Source organism: Salmo salar, chromosome ssa03 (genome assembly GCF_905237065.1).
Source record: "Salmo salar chromosome ssa03, Ssal_v3.1, whole genome shotgun sequence".
NCBI lineage: Eukaryota > Metazoa > Chordata > Actinopteri > Salmoniformes > Salmonidae > Salmo > Salmo salar.
Genome location: NC_059444.1, coordinates 54,757,563 through 54,770,926, shown reverse-complemented (window position 1 = coordinate 54,770,926; position 13,364 = coordinate 54,757,563).

The following is a 13,364-nucleotide window of genomic DNA, read 5'->3' as shown; positions in this document are numbered from 1 at the left end:
TGGGTGCGTGCTTCTGGCAGGAAAGTCAGGAGCAGGAGAACGAACTTGGTATAAACAAAGTCATTTAATAAGTGCTCACACAACTCCAAAAACCAAAATATACAAAATAATAAAAGTGGGTACAAAACCCATCGCGCACCAGAACATAACTTGCATATCACAAACAATCACCGACAAGGACATGAGGGGAAAAAGAGGGTTAAATACACAACATGTAATTGATAAGATTGGAACCAGGTGTGATGTAAGACAAGACAAAACCAATGGAAAATGAAAAATGGATCAGTGATGGCTAGAAGGTCGGTGACGTCGACCGCTGAACACCGAGGGACCGAACACCGAGGGAACACAAGGAGAGGGACCGACTTCGGCGGAAGTCGTGACACTACCCCCCTCCCCAACGCGCGGCTCCAGCAGTGCGTTGACACCGACCTCGGGGACGACCCGGAGGGCGAGGCACAGGGCGATCCGGATGGAGACGGTGGAACTCTCGCAGCATTGAAGGATCCAACACGTCCTCCACCAGAACCCAGCATCTCTCCTCCGAACCATACCCCTCCCAGTCCACGAGGTACTGAAGGCCCCTCGCCCGATGTCTCGAATCCAGTGTGGAACGAATGGAGTACGCCGGGGCCCCCTCGATGTCCAGACACCTGGAGTGGGCCAGCCACCACCGGCCTGAGGAGAGACACATGGAACGAGGGGTTAATACGGTAATCGGGGGGAAGCTGTAACCTATAACAAACCTCGTTCACTCTCCTCAGGACTTTAAATGGCCCCACAAACTGCGGACCCAGCTTCCGACAAGGCAGGCGGAGGGGCAGTTTTTGGGTCGAGAGCCAGACCCGGTCCCCCGGTGCGAACACCGGGGCCTCACTACGGTGACGGTCCGCGCCAACTTTTTGGCGCAGCACGGCGCGCTGAAGGTGGACATGGGCGGCGTCCCATGTTTTCTCCGCGCGCCAGAACCAGTCTTCCACCTCAGGAGCCTCGGTCTGACTCTGATGCCAAGGAGCCAGAACCGGCTGATACCCAAAAACACACTGGAAGGGAGAGAGCTTAGTGGAGGAGTGGCGGAGCGAGTTCTGGGCCATCTCTGCCCAGGGCACGAACGCTGCCCACTCCCCCGGCCGGTCCTGGCAATAAGACCTCAGAAACCTACCCACATCCTGGTTAACTCTCTCCACCTTACTGTTACGCTCGGGGTGAAAATCTGAGGTAAGGCTGACCGAGACCCCCAGACGTTCCATGAATGCCCTCCAGACCCTCGATGTGAACTGGGGACCCAGATCAGACACTATATCCTCAGGCACCCCGTAGTGCCAGAAGACGTGTGTAAACAGGGCCTCCGCAGTCTGTAGGGCCGTAGGGAGACCGAGCAAAGGGAGGAGATGACAGGACTTATAAAAATGATTCACAACGACCAGGATTGTGGTGTTACCCTGTGAAGGAGGAAGATCGGTCAGGAAATCTACCGACAGGTGCGACCACGGCCGGTGTGGAACGGGGAAGGGTTGTAACTTACCTCTGGGCAGGTGCCTAGGAGCCTTACACTGGGCGCACACCGAGCAGGAGGAAACATAAACCCTCACATCCTTGGCCAAAGTGGGCCACCAGTACTTCCCACTAAGACAGCGCACCGTCCGACCGATCCCAGGATGACCAGAGGAGGGTGACGTGGGTGACGTCCGCCCAATAGATCAGCCGGGGACAGCAGACGGAATGTACAGACATCCAGCTGGACACTGGAGGGGAGCGGGCTCTGCACGTAACACCTGCTCAATGTCCACGTCCAGCTCCCACATTACCGGCGCCACCAGGCAAGAGGCGGGGAGTATGGGAGTGGGATCCATGGGCTGCTCCTTTGTGTCATACAGCCGGGACAATGCGTCTGCCTTAACGTTCTGTGAGCCTGGTCTGTAGGAAAGGGTAAACACAAAACGGGTGAAAAACATGGCCCACCTTGCCTGGCGAGGGTTAAGTCTCCTCGCCGCCCAGATGTTCTCCAGATTGCGGTGGTCAGTCCAGATGAGAACAGGGTGTCTAGCCCCCTCAAGCCAATGTCTCCACGCCTTCAAGGCCTTTACAACAGCAAACAGCTCCCGGTCCACCACATCATAGTTTCACTCCGCTGGGCTGAGCTTCTTCGAGAAGAAGGCACAGGGGTGGAGCTTCGGTGGCATACCCGAGCACTGAGAGAGCACAGTTCCTATCCCAGCCTCGGATGCATCCACCTACACTATGAACGCCAAAGAGGGATCCGGATGGGCCAACACGGAAGCCGAGGTAAACAGAGCCCTCAGGTGACTAAAAGCCCTGTCCACCTCAGCTGACCACAGCAAGCGCACCGGGCCCCCCTTCAGCAGTGAGGTAATGGGAGCCACTACCTGACCAAAACCCCGGATAAACCCCCGGTAGTAGTTGGCAAACCCTTAGAGCCCCTGCACCTCCTTTACCGTGGTGGGAGTCGGCCAATTACACACGGCTGCAATGCGATCGCTCTCCATCTCCACCCCTGAAGTGGAAATGCGATACCCTAGGAAGGAGACGGACTGTTGGAAGAACAGGCATTTCTCAGCCTTGACGTACAGGTCATGCTCCAACAGGCGACCAAGCACTCTGCGCACCAGGGACACATGCTCAGCGCGTGTAGCGGAGTATATCAAAATGTCATCAATATACTCCACTACACCCTGTCCGTGCAGGTCCCTGAAAATCTAATCTACAAAGGCTTGGAAGACTGATGGCGCATTCATCAACCCGTATGGCATGACAAGGCACTCATAGTGCCCAGAGGTGGTACTGAAAGCCGTCTTCCACTCGTTTCCCTCTCGGATACGCACCTCGTTGTAAGCGCTCCTGAGATCTAGTTTGGTGAAGAAGCGCGCCCCGTGCATTGACTCTATCGCTGTTCCTATGAGCGGTAGCGGGTAACTATACCTCACAGTGATCTGATACAGACCCCGATAGTCAAAACACGAACGCAGACCTCCCTCCTTCTTCTTCACAAAAAATAAACTCGTGGAGGCGGGTGAAGTGGAGGACCGAATGTACACCTGACGCAGGGATTCGGAGACATATGTTTCCATAGCCTCCATCTCCGCTTGTGAGAGGGGATACACGTGACTCCTGGGAAGTGCAGCGTCTACCAGGAGATCTATCACACAATCGCCCCGTCGATGAGGTGGTAATTGAGTCGCCTTCTTTTTGGAAGGCGAGAGCCAAATCGGCATATTCAGGGGGAGTGCACACAGGGGAGACCTGGTCTGGACTCTCCACCGTAGTAGCGCCAACGGAAACCCATAAACACCTACCTGAGCACTCTCGTGACCACCCTGTGAGAGCCCTCTGTGGCCAAGAAACAGTGTCGTTATGACAAGCTAACCAGGGTAGGCCCAGCACCACGGGAAAAGCAGGAGAGTCTATAAGGAAGAGACTAATTCTCTCCGTATGAACCTCCTGCGTCACCATGCCCAAAGGCGCGGTGACCTCCCTAATTAAACCTGACCCTAATGGTCGACTATCTAAGGCGTGAACGGGGAAGGGCACATCCACGGGAACGTTGGGGATCCCTAAACTATGGGCTAAGCACTATCAATAAAATTCCCAGCCGCGCCTGAATCGACTAGAGCCTTATGCTGGGAATGCGGGGAAAACTCAGGGAACGTGACAAACACAAACATCTGTGCAACAGAGGACTCTGGGTGAGAATGGTGCCAGCTCACCTGGGGTGACGCCAGAGGGCCCTGCCTGCTGCCTCGACTCCCAGAGGAACCAACGCGGCACCGACCGGCAGTGTGACCTCTGCGGCCACAGATGGTTCACGAGCGGGAACCCCCTCCGGTCTCCCTGTGCACCGCCCCTTCCAGCTCCATGGGTATCGGAGAGGGGGTGTGGGAGGATGGAACTAGCAGACCCCAATCTGAACGTCCGCGAGTAGCCAGCAGGTTGTCCAGCCGGATGGACAGGTCCACCAGCTGGTCCAACGTGAGGGTGGTGTCTCTGCAGGCCAGCTCCCGACGGACATCCTCGTGCAGACTGCAGCGGTAATGGTCGATCAGGGCCCTGTTGTTCCATCCCGTGCTGGCAGCCAGGGACCTAAACTCCAGAGTGAACTCCTGGGCGCTCCTCGTCTCCTGCCTCAGATGGTAGAGGCGCTCACCCGCCGCGCTACCCTCGGGCGGGTGGTCGAAGACTGCCCAGAAACGGCGGGTGAACTCCTCAAACTGGTCCAACGCCGCATCTCCCTCTCTCCACACGGCGTTGGCCCACTCCAGGGCTCTCCCGGTGAGGCACAAGACCAAGATGGTGAAGTAGTACTGCATGCCCCTGGACGCGCTCCTCCACCTCAATGGCCGGGGTACCTTCTCCTGCTGACTCCATAGTTTGGGTCTGTGATTCTGTAATGGGTGCGTGCTGATGGCAGGGAAGTCAGGCGCAGGAGAACGAAGTTGGTATAAACGGAGTCGTTTAATAAGTGCTCACAAAACTCCAAAAACCAAAATATACAAAATAGTAAAAGTGGGTACAAAACCCGTCGTGCACCAGAACATAACTTGCATATCACATACAAACAAACAATCACCAACAAGGACATGAGGGGAAACAGAGGGTTAAATACACAACATGTAATTGATGAGATTGGAACCAGGTGTGATGTAAGACAAGACAAAACCAATGAAAATTAAAAATGGATCAGCGATGGCTAGAAGGTCGATGACGTCGACTGCCGAACACCGCCTGAACAAGGAGAGGGACCGACTTCGGCGGAAGTCGTGACAGCGCCAAATACAACAGGTGTAAACCTTACAGTGAAATGCTTACTTACGAGCCCCTAACCGACAGTGCCGTTTCAAAAAATACAGATAAGAATAAGAGATAAAAGTAACAAGTAATTAAAGAGCAGCAGTAAAAAATTACAATATATACATGGGGGAGCCAGTACAAAGTCAATGTGCGGGAGCACCGGTTAGTTGAGGTAGTATGTACATGTAGGTAGAGTTAATTAAAGTGACTACGCATAGATAACAACAGAGAGCGGCAGTGGTGTGGAGAGGAGGGGGGGGCAATGTGAGTAATCTGGGTACCCATTTGACTAGATGTTCAGGAGTCTTATGGCTTGGGGGTAGAAGCTGTTTAGAAGCCTCTTGGACCTAGACTTGGCGCCCCGGTACCGCTTACCGTGTGGTAGATGAGAGAACAGTATATGACTGGGGTGGCTGGAGTCTTTGACAATTTTCAGGGCCTTCCTCTGACACCGCCTGGTATAGAGGTCCTGGATGACAGGAGGCTGAACACTCACTACTGAGGGGCCCCTGTCTTGAGAATCAGTGTGGCTGATGTGTTGTTACCTACCCTTACCACCTGGGGGCGGCCCGTCAGGAAGTCCAGGATCCAGTTGCAGAGGGAGGTGTTTAGTCCCAGGGTCCTTAGCTTATTGATGAGCTTTGAGGGCACTATGGTGTTGAACGCTGAGCTGAAGTCAATGAATAGCATTCTCACATAGGTGCTCCTTTTGTCCAGGTGGGAAAGGCCAGTGTGGAGTGCAATAGAGACTGCATCATCTGTGGATCTGTTGGGAAGGTATGCAAATTGGAGTGGGTCTTGGTTTTCTGGGATGATGGTGTTGATGTGAGCCATGACCAGCCTTTCAAATGACTTCATGTCAACAGACATGAGTGCTACGGGTCGGTAGTCATTTAGGCAGGTTACCTTAGTGTTCTTGGGCACAGGCACTATGGTGGTCTGCATAAAACATGTTGGTATTACAGACTCGGACAGGGAGAAGTTGAAAATGTCCGTGAAGACACTTGCTAGTTGGTCAGCGCATGCTCACAGTACACATCCTGGTAATCCGTCTGGCCCTGCGGCCTTGTGAATGTTGACCTGTCTAAAGGTCTTACTCACATCTGCTGCGGACAGCGTGATCACACAGTCTTCCTTGTACAGTTGGTGCTCTCATGCATGTTTCAGTGTTATTTGACCAATCATATCGAGTGGTTCCAATGACGAATTTTGACGTGAGCCACCCTTGCCTTGTGTTGTTCTTCAACAAAGATGGCTGACAAAACGTTACGGTGGAACCAGATGTAAGTTGTTATAACGTCATAACGAGTCAAGCAAAAAATGTACAATTGAGAGGAATATGTTAGTTAACGTAGAGACAAACGTTTGTGCATTTTTTGTCATAAAAGTTCATTTACGAAAATCGCTGTTTAGCAAGTTTTCTGACAAGCTAACATTAGCCAGCTAGCTAGTGTTAGGAGAATGAATTTCAAAATGTGGGTTATTTAGAGTTTAGGGACTCCTGATCAACCAGAAAACCAGACTGTCGTCTTGTGAAACAGTTTATGTAAAGAATCTAGCTAGCTAAAGCATTTACTGCGAATTGAATGTACAATTGTGTAAGCTTGCCTTGCAATGCAGCTGAAGTAAAATAGCTAGCTAACTATTTACTTGCTTATTGTGTAGTGGAGGATAAAAATAACTGTATGCCTATGGATGTGTAGTGAGCTACAGTATGTAGCCAATCTGTATGGACCCTAAAACATTAGGTTCTGAACTAATATTCATACCAATCTATGAACCTCAGTTGTGTCAACTTCCAGTCTGAATGGCCTTAATGAAGCCTATGGATAGAGTAGAATATAATAACTTTATTGTGCCAAGGACGCAAGTCCTATATACACATGTACGGTAATTATTACCACGCATGAGATTCCCACATTGTAGCCTGTACATTGAATATATTCACTGATCATGTACTCTTCCTTGGAAAATAAAGGTGAGGTTCAGGTATGAATCTCTGAGACTCTTTCAGTCATATCAATCTCCATTATTTGAATGATGCCGTGTATGCATTACACTTATACACTTTAACAGCGTTTACCACTCCTGTGACATCAATGATTATGCATTGTAGCTATGCAATAGACTAGAAACATGATTTATTTGTAACTCATATATACAGAAAAAATATGCATATCTAACTCCCTTCATCTGCATTAATCTGAGGACACAGGATAGTATTTCAATTAGATACTAAATTTCAACCGGTGGAGAATGTGAAACGCTTTATTGAAAGAAGTTCATTATCCAGGTGTTATAAATACATAAATGCATTATACTTATGATAATTGTAATATTATAAATACAAGTTCAATCTGTACTTCAATGCACATATGGTGAGCATTATAAAACGAGGAAGAAAGACAGAAAAGGAAAGAGGTAAGAACAGCGGCAGTCACTTTAACCATATCTACATACTACCTCAATCAGCCTGAATAACCGGTGTCTGTATGTAGCCTCGCTACTGTATATAGCCTGTCTTTTTACTGTTTTATTTCCTACCAATTGTTCACCTAATACCTTTTTTGCACTATTGGTTAGAGCCTGTAGTTAAGCATTTCACTGTAAGGTCTACACATGTTGTATTCAGCGCACGTGACAAATAAACTTTGATTTGAGACAGCATATGATTCATGAATTACAGTGCTACCCTAATATTCTCTCAGTTCATCACAATTGCAGTGTCTCCTAACCAGCCTTGGCCGAAAGGTTATCTTAAGAGCGGGTGAGGTGGTGATGACGGGACTGGCTTTCTCTCACATCAAAACATACCTGAAGATGAGTGACAAATGGATAGAGAGAGCATGATTAAGACTTGTTTTTTTAATTCTAACACGGTCAATCATCTTAAATCAGGAGGTGAAATGCAAAACTGACCTTGGATCATTAACGCTGGGACTACTACATCGCTGTCTGTATTTCAATGTAAAGCATCTCTTTAATAATACTTCCTGTTGACCCGACCAAGTGACATCTCACCTATGATCATGCTGACCCCACTGACAGCCAGTTCAGATGAGGAAGGGGTTCACCAAAACAGCTGATATAACCTAGAGGATTTAGGGAGAAGGGATGAAGTGAAGAAGAGAGACTGTTATTGTGTGTGGTCTCTCCTGGTGTCCACACTAAGTGGCTACAGAGTACTTTATGCTGAAAAACAGACACATGAGGACAAACAGTAGAAGATAATGTCAATAGAAAATACACTATGTGACACAGACACCTATTGGAGTGTACCTGAAACACATTTAAATATATAGGGCTATGTGTCTCACCACTTGGTTATTGCAAGGCTAACCCCCAGGGAAATCATGACTTGGCAGCAACAGATAGTCCTGTGAAAATGGCTGTGTTTATGTGGTGTAAATCTGAAAATCAGCAGCTGACATCTTAAGGGTTTTTTAATAAATGCATGTGAGACAGGTTTCACGTACAACAAGACAGGCAGAGATGGAGAAAAGAACACAGAACAGTTTAATTACCTCTGGTTATGGACACTTTTGCCTGCAATAAAGCTTCCACGACCTGTTCCTCCGACAGTGAACTGTCACGTTCATCGTAGGAAGGAGACCAAAGCACAGCGTGGGTATCGTTCCACATCTTTTATTTTAATGTGAAACTTCGCAAAACAAACAATAAACTACAAACAAAACAAAAACCGTGCCAAACGAGGTGCAACATGCACTAACTCAAAATAATCTCCCACAAAGACAGGTGGGAAAAATATCTACTTAAATATGATCCCCAATTAGAGACAACGATGACCAGCTGCCTCTAATTGGGGATCATACAAAATCCCAACATAGAAAAAAGAAACTAGAACCAAAACAACATAGAACTAAATAAAGTAGATAAACCCCCCCAGTCACGCCCTGACCTACACTACCATAGAAAATAAGAGCTCTCTATGGTCAGGACGTGACATGAACATCTGGCAATATCTACATTTTCGACCCCTTGGTCAGGTTGCTCTCTGAAAGTAAAGAAAACAGCTTATTTTTTATAGATAGGAAAACAATATCTGAGATATGACCATTCAATCTAAAGCAGCATATGTCATTTTTAGGATACGTCAATACAGCCCAGTGCTGCTTACCTGAGATACCATCTTCGTAGGTGTCCGTTTTGACTTCCTTTGTTTCTGAAAAAAGTTGCATTCAGAACAATTATTTTTGATTGAAAATAAAAAAAGGTTTTGCTCTCGACAAAAAGACAGAAATGTACCTCCATAGCATATAACAATTTGCCTGTGAATAACTACACCTTCATACAAACGTGCGACTGTATGCAGAATTCTTGACGCACAACCGAAGATGCTGCCATATCCTGCCAGCACGCCCACAAGCGAGCCACTCAGGAGCAGAATGATGATGCATGGAAGAAGGAAAGGAATGCGATGGGAACATTAATTTGTTGCAAGTTGGGGAGGAGGGCTAATAGCTGAACAATAGACTATTCAACCTTTACTAAAGAATAGTCTAATAGCCAAGCTAGGTGTGAAACCCCCCCTCCTATCACAGACCAGATTTGCCCTAACGACCAAGGGGTAGCTTGCTACTCAATGTAGTAAAGTAATGACTTTTCAAATAAGTTACCTTACACGTTATGTTGGCTGACAATTTGTTAGCTACGCTGTCTAACGTTAGTAGTTTACATCAAACTTGCCAGTATATTAACTATAGGCTATCTAACTACCCATTATTTATTATTCTGGTAATTCTTAGCTTAGCTAAATGGTATAGTTGTTGTGATTTCTCAATGGACATTCGGGTGCTTTCGTAAATTCGCTCTGGCTATCTATAGGCTGGACAACAGAATGAGTCAAAATCCACCCAAAGCTGAAAAACAGCTTAAGAATGTTAACTAAACTGGAACACTAGCACGAGCCCATAGCAAATTAATGTAATCGAACGTTCACAGAGCCTGTTTTGACTGGAGTGATGCTTAGAATTCCATAAAAAAAATGTATCTCTTTTTATTTTACCACTACAATCTGTTCCTTGGACGAAACTGGAAAAAAACAACTTGTGTAGAAAGTAAATATCCGCACCTTGATGGTGTCAACTGTGCTTATGTCTGCGTAATGAAAAAGTGGGGATTTTTTTTACTTTGACTATTTCTGATGTAGTGATTGATGACAAACGAGCTCGCTGCCCAGACTTACATAAGTACAAAAAGAAGATTCTCCTGATTAAAATGGTGCCCTCTCCTCGCCCCTACCTGGGCTCGAACCCTCTGCAAACAGACAACAGCCACCCTCGAAGCATCATTACCCATCACTCCACAAAAGCCTACAGTGAGGGAAAAAAGTATTTGATCTCCTGCTGATTTTTTTTCGTTTGCCCACTGACAAAGAAATGATCAGTCTATAATTTTAATGGTAGGTTTATTTGAACAGTGAGAGACAGAATAACAACAAAAAAATCCAGAAAAACGCATGTCAGAAATGTTATAAATTGATTTGCATTTTAATGAGACTGATGGTTCGTTGGAGGGAAGTCCCGCTCCTTCAAGCGGCAACTCTAGCCTTTAGCTCTGTGCGGATGCTGCCTGTAATCCATGACTTCTGGTTGGGGTATGTAAGTATGGTCACTGTGGGGACGTCGTCATCGACGCACTTATTGATAAAGCCAAGGACACGTGGTGTACTCCTCAATGCCATCGAAGGAATCCCAGAACATATTCTAGTCTGTGCTAGCAAAACATTCCTGTAGCTTAGCATCTACTTCATCTGACAACTTTTTTATTGATCTAGTCAATGGTGCTTCCTGCTTTAATTTTTGCTTGTAAGCAGGAATCAGGAGGATGGAATTATGGTCAGATTTGCCAAATGGAGGGTGAGGGAGAGCTTTGTATGCATCTCTGTGTGTGGATTGTAGGTGGTCCAGAGTTCTTTTCCCTCTGGTTGCACAATTAACATGCTGATAGAAATTTTAGCAAAACTGATTTAAGTTTCCCTGCATTAAAGTCCCCGGCTACTAGGAGTGCCACCTCTGGGAGAGCGTTTTCTTGTTTGCTTATGACGGAATACAGCTCATTCAATGCTATCTTAGTGCCAGCCTCTGACTGTGGTGGTATGTAAACAGCTACAAAGATTATAGATGAAAACTCTCTCGGTAGGTAATGTGGTCTGCAGCTTACCATGAAAAACTCTACCTCAGGCGAGCAATAGCTCGAGACTTCCTTAGATATCGTGCACCAGCTGTTGTTTACAAAAATACATAGACCGCCACCCCTTGCCTTACCAGACGCCGCTGTTCTCTCCTGCCGGTACATCGTATAACCAGCCAGCTGTATGTTGATATTGTCGTCGTTCAGCCACGACTCCGTGAAGCATAAGATGTTACAGTTTTTAATGTCACGTTGGTAGTTTAAACTTCCATTTTATTGTCCAAAGATTGCATGTTTGCTAGCAGAATTTAGGGGAGTGGGGGTTTATTCGATTGCCTCCGACTCCTCAGAAGGCAGCCTGCCCTCCGGCCTCTCTTTCGCCGCCTTTCTCCAAACTAACGGGTTATAGAGCAAACAATGCAATTATCACAACACATCGGTTGTAATATGTTTTTTTTTTCTTGGCTTGGCTTCCCCACTCCGGAATAGACTTGAGTGTGCAGTTTTATTATGTGCATTTTTTACTTAATATTCCTTGATTTACATATACTGTTTTATTGGTATTTGTTGTAAGTTTATGCTTACATGATTTTCACCAAAGGACACACTGATTATTAATGTAGCCTAGTGGTTAGAGTGCTAGATCATATCCCTGAGCTGACAAGGTAAAAATCTGTCGTTCTGCCCCTGAACAAGGCAGTTAACCCATTGTTCCTAGGCTGTCATTGTAAAGAAGAATTTTTTTTAACTGACTTTCCTAGTTAAATAAAGGTAAAATAAAAGAATTCTGAACACTGTGTGATCTATAGCAGCTGGCAAATTCACTGTATTTTGTTTTGACTTCGTACAACCCTCTCTGGCTGATATTTAGAGAACATTTGGCACTGTCTGACTAAGCAGGGTGTGTTTTCTTTGCGACTTACTTTAACTCTCCGTGGTTCTAAATCAATAGTTGTTTAGAGGTCCGAAAATGTCGGAAACATTAACTTGCTTGACCTTGCTGTAGGTTATCTAACTGTTTGTTACATGCAATATCTTTTGTGGACTCTCCGGTTTTGTGATGAAACAAGGTCTGGTTGAATTTATTCTGCCACTGTGTCTTCTTTTTGTCTCAGCCTTAGGCCTTTATATCACGTTGTCAAGGCATATTAACTAACAGGTTATAGAGCAAACAATGCAATTATCACAACACATAGGTTGTAATATGGCGTTTATTTCTAGCTTGGCTTCCCCAAGACTTTAATGTGCAGTTTTATTGTGTGCATTTTTTACTTAATATTCCTTCATTTACACATGCTGTTGTGTTGGTATTTGTTTTAAGATTATGTGTAAGTTTATGCTTACATGATTTTTACTAAAGGACAAACTGATTATTATTGTACCTGTCGATGACATTATAAACACTGTGTGATTCTGTAGCAGCTGGCAAATTCACTGTATTTTGTTTTGACTTCATACAACCCTCTCTGGCTGATGTTTAGAGAATATATGGTACTATCTGACTAAAGGGCCTGTGTCCAAGACGCACGTTAGACATTTTCTATGTTTCTGTTCTGGAGGTGTCTCCTTGAATTCTTGTATTAAACTGTATTGATCTTTGATTAATATGATCAACGACTGCTCTCCTTTTGTTCTGCTGGAAATTCCTGTTACAGACTAACATGGTTATCACTTTATTTTTTAAATACTGTATCACATCTCCTTACAAGAATAAGGAGCAGTCACTGGAGGTCAATAGTAATGCATGGTCTTTTGTGCATATTTTTTGAAGGGCTAATTGTTTTAATTGTAATTTGCCCTGGGCCCCCTGTTGGCTAACACCAGCCCTGGGAAGTGGCGACACATGCCATGAGTGCTTGTGCTCTGAAGAGAATATCTACATTTTGGCAATTGTTACTTGTCAATGAAGTCACTCAGCAGTGTCAAACATGGGTGTCAAACATACATTTCTCTCCCATTGTTAAATAATGGGTTTATAATGTAGTAGTAGTAGTATAGGAACAGTATTACACTAGTATTACATGCTTTATTGTTGGTGTTTTTCATAGGATTATCAAATAATTAAAAGACTTGGGATATATTCTTTAATCCAGAGTTTGGCTTGATGCATGTTCATCAGTGAAGGCTGGTGGGAGGAGCTATAGGAGGATGGGCTCATTGTAATGGCTGGAATGGAATAAAAGGAGCATGAGTCAAACATGTAGTTTCCATATGATCGATGTGTTTGATACTGTTCCATTAATTCCTTTTCAACCATTCCAATGAGCCTGTCCTCCCATAGCTCCTCCCACCAGCCTCCACTGATGTCCATGCATGTTACATGTGTAGGTACAAAATGTGTGCTTTCATATCCATCTGTGTTCCCGTCCGCTTTCTCTACCACAGTTAGAATACTGCAGAGCACA